Below are 13,472 nucleotides of genomic sequence, written 5' to 3' on the forward strand. Positions count from 1 at the left end.
AGGGCCAAAAGTGGTTAGTGTAGAGATGAGGGAAAAGAATCACTTGAGATTAACCAGCATATCTTTGGCAAAGGACAGATGACCAAGAAACACCTTGCTACTTTTGATGATTTAAAATTGTCAGAGTGATGAAACAGATGTCAGTCAGATCTAAAAAATACGGAAATTTAGTAGAGTGTTTTAGCATACAGTTAACTGTAATGAACAAATGGATATTCAAAGATATTTAAGTTTTGTCAGAGCTGCACTTGCTATGCATTTCAGAGTTCCTGGGTTTCTATGAAGCAGTTGGCACCAAGGCTTAGGAAAATATATTTGAGATCCTGACTTGCAGAAAAACCTTATCTATTTGCTCTGCTTCAAGAGGCTAAGAAACAGATTATGAAATGGTTCAGGGAGAGCCATTAATGGGGACTAGAGCGATGTATCCAGAGATGTAGACCAGAACACAGAATTTGTATCTGTATGCTCCAGTATCTCAGGCGTGTATGATGAAACACTCCAAAACTGAACATTTTTTTTCTTCTACTCAAGCCAAATTGCAGCAAGAGTGCCATGGGAAAGAACACTGCACTATTTATTTAAAACTGTTATTTAAATATATGTATTTCTCTGCTGTTATCTTGTCCTAAAATAAATGCTATTTTGCATTATTGTGCAGAGAATAAAAATGCAGCTATTGCATGGTACTCAAAATTCTTAATATTAAGTGTAGTGGTTTGACAGAAAAAAGCAACCCTAAACCACGAATGCAGTGAATTGGAAGATGAGCTAGCTTGAATTTTTAGGAGGTTATTTTCAAACCGATAAATATTTCTGTCCTAAAAGTAAAGAATGATACTTGTTCTCCAACACCTTCTTTAGGTGCCACTTTGCCCAGAAGTGTATTTTATCAGTCTGATAGTTTGTCAGTAATATGAAGTAATTTGTTAATTTGGCTCTGTTTCTATTTATGTTTGTCATGAGTAGTCAGGCTTAATTGTGGAGCTCTGCATTTGATGGGAAAGTCTCATTGAAAGTAGTGATGCTTTACTCACGAAAATTCTTTATTTGGAAAAAAAAAATAAAAATCCTGCCTCCACTATGTGAACTTTAAGTCACTCTTTCTTACATAGTGTTTGTATGTCAGAATGAATTTTTTTTTTTTGGTAACATTGTCTCCCCACTTTCTGTTGTTGAAGTAGTTGATAAAATTTAGCTTCCCTGTTTAAGTTGGCTATATCTAGCATACCTTGAGCTATAAAGAGGCCACATTCTTTAGCGGGAAAACATAAAAGTAGTTCTCCAGATATACACTGTAAACATTATGAACTAAAATGAAAATGTTATGATGTTTTGGAGGCATTTTACTTGAATGAAATATGTGTAGCATGTGATAAATCAAACCGGTACTGGCCCAGCCAGGAGCATGTATGCAGAAAGCTTACACTACCGTGTAAGTAGATCTGACAGTACATCACCAACCCTGGGTTTATTATGGAGCATCTTGATCCTAATGATTTTCAAAATCCACACAGACTGGAAATTTCCTGGTTATATTTATACTCATGCCTAAGGAGGAGAGAAGCTCGAACTAAATTTCACTGTCCATTGAGACCATTAGGTACCAGCTCAAACAAATTGTCTTTCCTTAAGAGCTAGTGGAAGACACTCTAATGCCTCCCTGTATCCTTGCAGCTGAGATGACTTTAAAATATATTAATTCAATGGAGAACGGAAAATAGATTTGAAACTGTACATGGTGTGGGTACTTGTGGGTGCATGACTGTGTTGATGTTATGCAGGACAATGGCGCAGGGCACGGCTGGGCCCAGCAGCCAAGATGGCGGCGCCTTACCTCGTGGACAGCCTGGGGAAGAAAGGAGGGCACAGTGCTACCCGACAGCTGGCAGAAAGAAAGGAAGACAGAAAAAAAGATAGAAAGACAGAAAGAAAGACAGAAAAGACAGAAAGAGCGAGAAACAGCCCTGCCGGCATGTGGGGGAGAGGCGGTTTTGCCCATGATGGTATACCGCTGTCTCTATCCATACCCATGAGCTTTTTCACCCCATTTTCTCCCCCTGTCCTGCCATGGAGGGGCAGTGAGAGTGTAGCTGGGTGGGCGCCTGGCAGCCAGCCCAGTTCAACCCACTACATAATTAAATCAAAGTAACCAAACAAATCAAATGACATTTCCTGAAACTCTGTACCAGATTACCTAGATTTTGCACACTAGAATTTCACTCTCATGTTTTCTGTTTAAAAAGGCTTACTTCTTCTTTTATGTAACACTCAGAAGTAACTTCTCTCTAGCATTAAGCAGCATTTCAGATTCGATTCACAAATACTCAGCATTAGTTTTGCAGGTGATAGTAAATATAACAAAGTAATCCAACAAGACTGGTAAGCATCAGACTTGCCAGCATTTGAAAGAAATCATGAAGTTCTGCAGCAGCAACCACAATATGCCAAGTACAGGAGAGGAAAGCCCAAACCTTTCTTTCAAAACGCTTAAAAAGCAGGAGCCTGACATGCTGTGCTCGAAGTACATTAAACCTTTTACAGCAGGTTTAAAGAAATTTTTTGAATAGAATTATAGTAACTTGTATTTATCGTGCAAGCACTAACAACTGTATTTCTACCAAGCATTGGGTTGCACTAGCAGTAGCAGTGTAAATGTGTTTTATCTCAGTGGTTTCCTACATTACTTCCAATGTAATTTCTGTGGTCTGGTTTGCTCTGCTGATTCAAAGTAGCATCAGGCACACAGATTTTACATGGCTCCAACCAACAGAAGCTCCTATGAGAAGGCTGAGCATTGTTAGGTGCTGTGAAGCCTACACAGCAGGTTGTGAATTTTAGCTGATGTATAGTCTGGGGTTTCATAGATACACTTAGTTAGTTTAATGTGCTGAGGTAAATATCTTAAATGTCCTGGTGAGCCATGGTTATGTTTTGCATGTGTTTCTGAGGTAGTCTGAAAGACTGAAGCATACTGAAACAGAGGAGCTGCTACGGACAAACCTTAACTTTCTAAAAAAATTCCTCTGATAACACCCAGTAAAAGCATCTCATTCCTAGTGATGTATCTGCTGAAGACAGTGTCAGTGTGGTGTAGTCCTCTTTTGCAGGTTAAAGTGCCGCTTATTAGAGTATTTTCAGAAAGTGATAGACTAGTAATAGGTGGTGATTTCATTTGGAGAGTTCTCAATTTTATGTCTGGAGAGTTCTCAAATTTATGTCCTGTTCTCTGAAGTGAATTTTTACATGCCTCTCATGTTATCTATCACAGGTGACTGAACGCTGCTACTCCTAATATGCTTGCAGCTTTTTTTTTTTCTTTTTTTTTTTTCCTGGCATGTTCCTTGTGTAGGAGATACACTGAAGAGCAGTCTTTAAAAACTATTGAAAAGCAGCATAGTGAAAGTATTTACCACACAGTTACTTACTGAAGTTTGGTTGGAAAGCATCCTGAGCAAGTGTCTAATATACTACATTAATTTGGAACTGAGACTGTCCATGAAATGTTATCTTGCTGTACTGTTTCAAAAGTACATTTTTTTTTTTTTTTTTCTGAGCTATCATGAATTTTGACTGATGTTTCTCTTTTCTACTACATCTGTGGAGGAAAGTCTTCTCATTTGTCATCAATCTTTTGAATTTATTAAATTGTCTCATGTTCCATGTGTTAAGCATCATAGTTAACAGCAGCGTTTGTATTCCTAGCATGACTTTCTGCTGATAGTTTACTTTTATAATGTCTTGATAGATTTTCTATGCCTTCAGGAACATCTGGAAATCTCGTTTATCCCATTTGCTGTAAAATATTCTTTTATGGCACCAGCAGCATTAAGATTTCAGGGTTGTTATTAATTCCAGGTAGAAACTTAGTTTTCTTGTTGTCCCTGCATTTAGCGTGGTGTTTCTTATGTTAGTCAGAATAGCTGGGCCTTTTGCTTTGCACATGTAACTCATGAGGATATTTTTTCCAAGCCAAGAGTAGGACTTCTCTCATTGATACTGTGGCATGAATAAACTGGATACATTTCCATTTTTATTTATAGTTATCCTGGATTCATATCTTGGTTGGTCAGTGCTCTGTTTGTTACTTAGGGAGCCAGAACCAAGAACTGTGCTGTTAAACTCACCCTTGCAAACATTCTGCATATTGCACATCACCAGTTTTCTAAAGCATTGCTCTTAACATCCCTTTCTAACTGTTCTAAAACTGGGGGGGCAGAGGGATCTTGTTGTTGTTTAGACCTATCATTAATTGTTTCCAAATAATACTTTTCTTTCTGTCTTTCAGATGTGATTCCTTTAAATTCATGCCCTGTAAAAGCAGTTTCTTAATAGCAGCAGTAGCTGCTTACCCTTGATCATGTATTTGTCTCAGTAGGATCTGCCTTTCTTTTTTTTCTTTTTCCTTTTTTTCTTTTTTTCGTCTTGCAGATAGTATATTCCTCAGGAAAAAGAATATACACACACACACATACCTCAAATACCTTGGATAGCAATACTGTAATTTTCCCTTCTGCTTAAATAAGCTTGCCACTTTTACTTACATCCCAAACTTTTGTCACTGTATATATTAGAAGATGAGTGTCTTTGCAGGCTGCAGGCCATTTATCTACCTCAGGTTTTGCAAAGTTTCAGCAACGTTAGCTTCTTCTGCCTTTTAAAGGTTTCTCAGATTTGCACATTGATTTCAAAGAGCACGAAATCACTGTTCTTTTTATAAATTCTGACCCCATAGTAAGAGTTCATTTAAGCTGCTAAAAGAACTGAATATCCTGTTATTAATGATTTTAAAACACATTCTCAGTAGCTCGACAGCAAGATCAAGAAGAATCTTGAATCACTCCTTTTTCTCTTGAAACCAAGAGACCATAATAAAACAGTGGAAGAAGCAGCAGTTGGTGATGTATATAGTTTTATGGACAAACTTGCATAACTATGTAAGACGTGACATATTTATTTTTTTGCTAATTTCTTTGGACCATCACTTCAGCTGATATAAATCACCATCACACTACTGAAGTCCATTTACATTGTCAAGTTACATCAGCTGCAGGTCTAGCCCCTCAATAAAGGTAGCTGGATTTACACAGGAAAAGACTTTAATAAAGTATATTTGGGGGGGGGGGGGGGGGATAAAAAGAACCTTTTCAAAGTCTGTTTCTGACTAAATGTTAATATGGCCAAATGCTCTGAAACTCTAATGGCTTTAATTCAGTTATTACTTTCTTTATTACCAAGTATAAACAGATTTGTATTTAAAGTTTATATTAGTTTGGACTATAAAAACACTGTTAATGGATCATTGTCAGAGAATTTCATTTGTATTAAATATTTTTCTTAATCAGAAGAAATTCAGAAAGCTAGCCACAAAATGCTCTTCCACATAATATAGTAATTAGAATAATCATAACTTCTTAACCAGTTGGGTATATCTTTGCTTATTCCAGTGTAGAACAGAATAATTTAAAATAGATTTATTTATTATTTGCTTAATTTAATCAATTAATGAAACACTAAAATGCATGTAAGAAAATGCGGCACATACATATATATATATATTAACATACATATACGATTTTAGGGTTAGAGATATTGGTATCTTTTCCAATATTAAGAATTTCAGGACCCTCCCTAACATCCTTTAGAAGGAAGACTCAGTCCTACTCTAAATACAATAGGAGGCCTGCATGTCTATACACTCCTGCAATGTTCCACAGGAGGGATTTGAAGCGTGCCAGTAGAGCTTGTCAGTAAAAACTTAATACAATTTTAATGCAAACTTAATACAATATTACTATATATATATATATTTAACTAGGTCAGTATGTCATTTCACTGCATTTGTTTATCTGTAATTTTGCATCACCTTGTTCTGTAAATAAAACCATGTATAATTCAAAACCCTTTGAAAATTCAGCTACATTTGAATCTAACCAGTAGATATGAACCCAGATACTTTTTCTTTTCTCTCAGTTCATATATGCTTTGCTGCCTCTCCTCTGAGGAATAGTTCTAGTTTGGATGTAGTCAAAGTCCAATAAGAGTCAGGCACATGAGAACTCCAGGATGGCAGCCTATCTTCCAGGATGGTTAGCCTATGTACTTACTGGTGCTTGACTACAAGTTGTCTTTGTGTGTATCTTTACTATTTCCTTGTACGTACTAACATGAGAAGGTCTTCAGAACACTCAGTTCAGCTTTTTGATTACATAATATATCAGATATTCTTGTTCCCTCAAAATAGGCTGTTATGCCTTTCTCTTTAACTCAAAACTTGCAAACAAACCCCACGGGCAAATTCTCAAACTAGTTTCTGAGTTCTCTACAGTTCATGGCTGGTCAGCACTCTGTTTTCAGTTATTCATCCTTTGATTGACAAGCTCCTTAATTTCCTTTTTCAGCATCCAGGAACAGCTAACTGAGGAACTCCTCTCCTGTCTCCTTCCCTGTTTGCCCCTAACTAGAGAACTGATTCTTCATGCTGAATAGTACCTCGTTCTCTGTGCTGTCCATTAATTATCTTTTGATTGACTCCCAGCTCTTCTAACCGCTCTCTCCATTCACCTCTTCAGAACTTGACTTAAGCTCCTATCAGACTCTTCTTCATTAACAACTGTTGCTGTCTCACTGCACACATCTTCGCAAAGCTCTTGACTTCTCAGACTAGATCACGTGTACATGTGTCAAATTAATTTCATTCCCATTTGAGATCTTGCCACGAGGATACAGCACATTTTCGTGAGCTAGTGTGGCCACAAGCCATTATTTCAAATGCAAATAGTCATTTGCTTAACTATAGCCTCTAATTAGTATGCAATTAACCTGGATCTGTCATCACTGCATAGCTATTATTATTAATTATTCTATGCTAGCCAGGGCAGCTGGGTTTCTCTTACGTTTCCTCAAATATCACTAACAGTAGATTTCCAAGCACTTGAAAAAGCTAGACTGTGCTCAAACTGCTAATGTTCTCTGACCCTTAGGGGAAGCCTAATTAGAATACGTGGAGAATTTCAAATGGAATAAAAAAAAAAGGGGGGGGGGGGGGGAGGTAGCAATTTGTAATTAAGCATAAACATTTGGCTTCAGAAAGAGTTCAAAACTACAGCCTTTCACAGTAATTTACCACGGCTTGGTTTACTTAACCAAAATGTTCTATAAACCAAAGAAAAACCTGTTGGTATATAATATGTATTAGAAAAAAATGTGAAATCACAATTGCGGAGAGACATCCTAACAGCAGATTCTGTACTGTACCAGTAGTCACCTGTTCTCTGCCCCTTTTCACATTAGATGCTTTGGTTTCAGGGAAAAAGGGTTTATCACAAATGCTTTAGTTCTCTTTTGGATCCACGTCTTTCCCAGGGTAAAGAGAAGACGGGAAAGTTGTTGTTTGGCTTCAAATTTAAATGATCCAAGTAAGACATAAGCAGGAGGTAATTACACAGAATACTAAATCTGTATCTTTATCCAGATGTAGACCTTTGGTCTGAAATTATCATTAGGATAAGTACAGATATTAACTCCACTTCTCCAGATTTGTTCAATAGGGAGTAATGACTCATTGGCAATTCAGAGTTATTCCCTTACACAATATGTAACTATGCAACAGGAAAATAGCAGGAATAAGGAACTGGGAGGTAAGGGAGTATAAAACAAATTGGTGCTAATGCTGTCATTCTCATCCATAGGGAAGGACTTCTGGCTCGGGCCTCTGGCTTTGCGTTTCAAATTTCTAGTCTGAAAATGCAGGTTAAGACTGTGAGAATACAGTCAACGCTGAACACAGTAGTGTATTTGTTCGTCCCTTAATCCTTACCCAGAGGCTCTCAACTTTGCCATCCCCAACTTGAAGTTCCAGACAGTCCAGCCCATGCTTCACATACATTGCCACCCCGCCACCTCGCCTACCCTGCCTGTCCCTCTTGTAGAGCCTGTAACCATCTATTGCAGCACACCAGCCACAGGACTCATCCCACCAGGTTTCACTTATGCCGATGATGTCGTAGCTGTGGGACTGGGCCAAGACTTCTAGCTCATCCATTTTATTCCTCATACTGCATGTGTTTGTGTAGAAGCACTTCAAATACGCTTCCCTACACACAGCACCTTGTGGAGCCAACCGAAGGACCTCACTGGCACACAGTCCCTCTGATTGTAGCGCACCATCCCTTAGCTCATCACCGGCGTGCCTGGTTTTATCCCCTTCCCCCTTTGACTCTAGTTTAAAGCCCTATCTATCAGCCCTGCCAACTCCTGAGCCAAAATCCTCACCCCTCTCTGAGAGAGGCGCATCCCATCTGGTGCCAGCAGGTCTGGCGTCACGTAGACCTTCCCATGATCAAAAAACCCGAAGTTCTGCCGGTTGCACCAGTCCCAAAGCCATGTGTTAATGTGGTGAGCCCGCTTGTCAGCAGCAATCCTCCCTATCGGAAGGACAGAGGCAAACACAACCTGTGCCCCTGATCCTTTAAGTAGTTGCCCCAAAGCCCTAAAGTCCCTTTTGATCGCTCTCGGACTTCTCATTGCTACCTTGTCATTACCAGCCTGAAAGACCAGTAGCGGGTAGTAGTCAGTGGGCTGTACCAGGTGCTTGACTTTCTTAGCTAAGTCTCTCACCCGAGCTCCGTGGAGACAACAGACTTCCCTGTGGGTTGGGTCCAGTCGGCATATCGGGCCCTCTGTCCCTTTCAAAAGGGAGTTCCCCATGAAAATAACCCTTCAGCCTTTCTTGACAGACGATGTAGCAACGCAGGGCGTAGGTTGCCTTGCCTTAGACACCCTCTCTAACTGAGACGGGCTTTCGTCTACTTATTGTTCTGACTGTGGTGTTCTAGAGCCTCGTACCTGTTACATAAGGGTAGATGGGAAGGTGCGGTAGGCAGGGATGGGGCTCGCCTACCACCCCAAACAGGAACCTGCCTCCATTTTCCCCCCTTGGCCTAGGTCCCCTCTTACTGCCAGGTGGGATGAGGGGACTTTTGTCTTCTGCGTAGCAGGAGGCACCTGTGCTGCGGCAGGCTCCTGAGCCAATTTTCCTCTCTGACTCCCTGATGCTCCTGAGCCTGCTCTCCTCCTCCCGAAGCCCCACTACCTGTTTGAGCAACTCTTCAATCTGGGCACACCTCCCACAGGCATACCCCTCGCTGCTGCTGTTGGATACCGACAGAAGACTCGGGCACACCCTGCAGCCCAAGACCTGGACGGCAGTGTGTTTCCCCGAGCCCTCTGTCTGAGTAGCCACATCGGTGACCGCGGCTGAAGAGGCCGCAAGAGATGCAGAAGCCATGGTTTTCTGCCTGGTTGATACCATGGCCAGGTTCCTTGCAAGCAGGTTACAAGTACCGATGGGAAGACCGCTGCAAAAGAGCGGCGAGGGGCCCTCCCTTCTCGCCCTGCCTGCGCGAACTGCCGCGCCCCGCCTTTCTGCCACGCCGCGCTCCCTAGGGGCTGCTTTTGTACGGCCGGGGAGGGGGCGCTGCTGGCTCCGCCTACGCCTCGTCAGCCTCCCTCGCGGGGGCTGCCGGGTCCTGGCGGCTCCCTCGAGCAGCCTCGATGCCGGAAAAAAAGCCCTGCCTGTCCTGATCCCTCGCTCCGCCGCAGAACGCGCCTGCCCCGGAGCCGATCGCCTCGGCAAGTCCTCATTGGACTCATCGCCTCGGCAAGTTTCCTCATTGGCCATGTTATTAAGAGTCTGCACATGTCTGTTTATTAGTAATGTTTCTTCTCTTTCGTGTAGTCTCCAGCATAGGGCTAAGGAGAATGAAAGAAGAAAGTCTGTGCAAGTTCAGTAATGTAAGTGGCTCCCCTCCCCACGCTCTGAAGCGTAGATTCATAAGTGAGAAAAGCAGGATTTCCAGGTTAATGGAATTTCCAGGAATGGACTGGTTTTAAACCAAATATCTTAGTGCATCAGTGTATACTCAAACCTCAAGTTTTAATGAAACAAAAACTGTGAAAAGTAGTGACTAATCTTTAAAGCAGTTACTTTGAAGTTCAAAGCACCATAACAACATCGATGTTATGCACGTGTGATATATATCTAACCTCTTAAGTACTCTTGTTAGAGTCATTTTTTTATTAAAAAATAAAAAAAAATCAAAAAAATCAGGCTCAGTATTAGCTGTTGTATTAAATTATTTCGCTTGATGGTTTTTTTTTAATTTTATCTTTTTAATAAGTAACAAGAAATAAAACAGGAGCTGCAGAGTACACTATGAAAATATGCTGTACTGAGGATGGGTGTTTCTTGGAATCAGTGCCATTTCATGTTACTCCCTTTGTAGGTCGAGGAGTTGGGTAGTTTAGGATAAGCCTCTGGCTTCACACAGTGCTGTGAGCATGTGTTTTGCTTCACTATTTTTATCAACATGAGAATGCAGGAAAGGGAGAAGAACAATAGCAAACAGTTGATGCAGTATCATCTTGAACTACCAGAAATATGCGCTAAGTACCTATGAGTTAAAGCCCTAGGATAATTCCATTCGAGAGCTCAGAAAAAAACGGGTATTTTAAATGGAAGAAATTTACAAAAAATCATGGTCTCTTTTTTGTTCACATTGGTGTACTGGGCTATTCTCTAAGGATTTTTTACTGCATTTCAAATAAGATCATGAGATACATTTGAAAGAAAAAGATGATTGGCACGTTTTATTCCCCTTTTTCTGAATGACTGTATGGTATGAGAAACATTGTACTGTTTTTTTTTTTTTTCCTGAGCCACTTCCTTTAATTTGTCCTAATATTTAAGTACAGCTTTCATTCAAAACACAGGAAAAGAACAGGAAAAGGATTCAAGGATGTGCTTTTAAAAAGACAGTCTTCTAGCATGAATCTGCAGTAAAAAGAGGTTTCAACAGAAGTGTGTTTTTTACTTCAGGAAATGTCTTCTCCCAGAATCTGTACAGACTTTCCCAGCTGTATTCCAAGGTCATGTTCAACTTTCAAGATCTGATTTCATATATTTATGGACGTGTTTCAGATAACAAATCCCTGAAGAGAAGCACTGGCATTTCATGTCAGTGTTGAAGTTAGAGGATGGTGTGTTATTTTTCTCTTGTGGTTTTTGATAAGTTTAGCAACAAGGCATTTAACTCCATCTAAATCTCTAGAGTGTTGTGGACTCCTCAAGGACAGAACCGTAAACCAAGAGATTCACTTTCTGCAGAAAATGATAATAAAAATCAAGAAAAAATATAATTCAGATTTCACAGGAAATATCACACTGCATGGTCTTAGGAAGGCTTGCAGATCTTGTTAAGTTATTGGTTTCATTTCTCTGAAAGGTAATTTCTTTCCTGGTTTGTTGTGACCTAATGCTCATTAATGGCTTAATGGTCAGAAACTCGATGATCCTCCTTTTGTGAAAAAATGTTGAAAAGAGCGTGGAATAGGAGATATCCAGAAAAAGATTGTGCATTCTCATGTACAAACTCATCTGCTTGTTTTTGAGCACAAAATATATTCTTACCTGTAAAGGCAGGCACATGTTTACCTCCAGGAAGGCCAATACTGCAAGAGATTAGAGCTGCCTCTTGGGTTGTATTTCCTGTTTTTCTTTTGCCATCTCTCCTTCTCAAGTGTTCTTAGCAGTGTAGCTCCTTGCAAAGCCTGCCGTCAAGTAGGTCAAATAGTAGTTTTTACTTGAGAGTTGACCCATCTTCAATCCACTCAATCTCTCTCCTTCTTAAAGCATGGGTTCCAGTCCTGAGAATCACCTCCTGTTCTCTTGTCTTCCTTCACAGCACCTTGTTGACAAACAGCCACTGAAGGGAATGGTAGGTGACTCCCTTTGACCAGTCCATGTTTGAAAGGAAGTTTCAAGGAAATGTCTGTGGCAATATTCTTCTGCCTCATAGCCATGCTACAGTCCTGAGGGGAAAAAAGCAAACAAACAAAAAACCTTAGTATTCTTGTCTTTGGAAAAAAAAAATATGCTGTTGTTACATTGGTGAAGAGGTACCTCGGTCTTAGGTTCTATTAGCTAATATTCAGACTACAAAACTAACTATGCAGGCAGACATGCAAAAGCCAGGATAAATCTAGAGTAATTGCTGTATTCTCTATTGTTTATTTATTTATTTATTGACAAATCTGATGAAGCTTCACCTCAGTAATACCATATTTTTCTTTTCAAAAATAGTAAAAAAAAATGTTTTTTTCTAATTCTGGTTTAAGGTTTAGCAGAGTAATTTATATCTCTTTTCCTTACTGGCATCTCTAGTTCAGCTCAAATTGGTTTAGTTACATGAGGATAATGCACTTGTCCTGATTCAAGCCACAATAATATTAGTATCACAGTTGGAAATAGTCTCCCATGAATATGCATATATTCTCTTCCTCACATATGTTAGAATAACATCCAGGAAATTTATAGTAAGATTCTGATGTTCTGTTAATTGGAGACAGAAATGTTATCAAAATTTATTTAAAAGATATTTGACTGACAGGTAATATAAGCAAAACGACTGATATTTTTCAAAAACAGACACAGCTAATTATTGCTAATTAGTTAAGAATTAATTACAAAGCTACATGTTTACATTGATTAGTAGGCATGGAAGTCTAGATGGTCATTCTGAGGGCTTAATTTTTAGTTCCACAAAAAGAAAAAACATAAACACAAGTAAATCTGGTCTTGAAAAACAAACACCCATGAACAGAAATATTTCTACCTATAATGGTACACTCCACACTGCTTGTTGAAATAAGGGAATATCTGTAACATGCAAGAAGGAAGTAGAACCACAATAGCTTCAGTTATTTACATGTGAGACTGAGCAGCTTTATTGTCTGCTGGCATTAGCTTTCATAATTAAGATATCCATATTTTCTTTGGAAAATGAGTAATAGTCTTTCATAAAATATTTAAAAAAAAAAAAGAGCTTTTGCTTGATTTGTTTTTAAAAATACACAAAGCTTTCCTTTAGCCCATTAAAAGCTTTCAATAAGGAGAAATTAAATTAATATGAGTGTGCATATCTGCATGTCCTCTGATAAAAAGAAATATTAAATGCTCTATTCTGCAATATTGGACAACTAGAATACATGAGGGAAAAAACTTACTTTACCCTCCTATGTTCTTTTGCTTGTGTTTGCACAAAAGTTCACGCTGAGGCTTGAGCTTAAACCCAGCATGGTTCCTGTGTGTGAGCTTCGTGTCCCTTCATGTTTCAAGGCACCAGCCAGTGTGATCTACCCACAGCGTTGTAAGAAGTGTTCAAGCCTCAGCTGCCTTTGACTATCTCTGGCATTATAGCAGAGGGTTAAGGAGAAGCCTCACAACCAGCATATCTGCCCATGGCTGCATACAAAGGATGGAATAAATGTTCATCACTTCCAAGTCACCGTATATTTGATCTTGCATTTCTATCCCTCCAAGCATATTCTGGGGCTCATCTCAAACATCTAAATGAACCCAGACTTGGATTCATGCAGCACATTCTTGAACCTAGTTCAGTCTACCCAGAAGG

This window comes from Anser cygnoides, chromosome 2, assembly GCF_040182565.1.
Source record: "Anser cygnoides isolate HZ-2024a breed goose chromosome 2, Taihu_goose_T2T_genome, whole genome shotgun sequence".
Lineage (NCBI taxonomy): Eukaryota > Metazoa > Chordata > Aves > Anseriformes > Anatidae > Anser > Anser cygnoides.